Raw genomic sequence first — 1,383 nt, forward strand, 5'->3', positions numbered from 1 at the left:
ATTCTTCTGCTTATGTTCTGTTCTTTGTTTTTCTATCTATTTTTAACTTATGTTTACTACTTTACTGTATTCTATTATCCATCTGCTAAACGAAAATGAATAAATGAATGTAACTAACAACCCCGACCCAACTAAGAACTCCCCAGTTCTTACCCCTTCTCTCCTTTCCTCCCCCTCAGATGGAGACGGGCGTGATCTTCTATGAGTTCGAGGACCCTTACGTCTACGAGGATCTGGTACATCACAGTTACTTCATTATGGGTTTGGAGCCTCGTATTAGACGATATGCGTTACCTAATCAAGCTTTTCAACATCCTCTGTCTAGCCCGCATTTTTGACCCCGATGCTCCTTACGACTTTCCCTTATCTTGGTTACATCCTGACGTACCTGGACATCCTTTTTCTGATGATCCCGGACACCCTATACCAGCTCAACCTTTGAATGAGGCGGTACCTGAGCCTATCATTCCTGATGACCCCCGAGTTAGCTGGTGACTACGTACCTGTGATACCACCAGAGTGGGATTTCCCCCTGAGCCGATCCCCGACTTTCCATAGCCTGATGAGCCAGCACTACCGGACGGTGGGATAGCTCCTATATATGCAAACGGACCTGTGCTCGCGGATGGTTTTGTACATAGTGACAGCAGTGTTTCTGGTGGATCTGAGGATGTAGTTGTAGCTGCGGACGATGAGGAAAAGGAGGATCCTGAGATAGAGATAGAGCAGGATGAGGAGATGGACGAGCCTCACGGCGATTCTCTGAACGGCCACGTGTAGATATAGTTTGACTGTGGAAGGGACATTCTTTTGATGACACTCTAATCTGACATTATCTGTTAGTTAGTCTCTCACTTGTGTTAGTACACCCGAGAGCTAGGAGCTATATAGTGGTTAGGCTAGCCTCGGCGCCAGTTTAGCGGCCAGGCCCTGGGAGTGTCATGTATATATTAGCTACATAGGATGACGAGGATGTAAACTGACTTGATCTTGTGTAAACGCTACATGTTTTGTTATAGTGTACATGATGTATATTATCAGTTGTGCTCCTATTTTATTTATGTTTCCTTTCTATTTCTCTCAATGTATGCCTGTTTATTTTACCTTGTTATCCGCAACGATATAATAAAAAAAAGTTACTCGTAAAGCTAGCATCACTCTAACAAGGAACATGCTCATATATTAAATAATAGTTAATAATTAGGAGGGATAAGTTAGTAACATTTAGCTTCTTGTATGACCATGGCATACTGGGAGTTGGATCGTTACATCCGAACTAGAAGGGCGAGAGCTACCAAGGTCATGGCATGCCTACAATCTGAGAAGGTATTATAGTTAGAGGTAATAAAGATCTTAGGTCAAGGTGCACTCTTTTTATTGAAA

The 1,383-nt window shown here is 43.0% G+C and overlaps 1 pseudogene; it reads left to right on the forward strand.

Moving 5' to 3' along the window:
• The first annotated feature begins 201 nt into the window (after positions 1 to 201).
• On the forward strand, positions 202 to 780 carry LOC148568240 (uncharacterized; annotated as a pseudogene).
• Positions 781 to 1,383: the final 603 nt, after the last annotated feature.

Source organism: Arachis ipaensis, chromosome B4, assembly GCF_059453495.1.
Source record: "Arachis ipaensis isolate K30076 ecotype BB chromosome B4, ASM5945349v1, whole genome shotgun sequence".
NCBI lineage: Eukaryota > Viridiplantae > Streptophyta > Magnoliopsida > Fabales > Fabaceae > Arachis > Arachis ipaensis.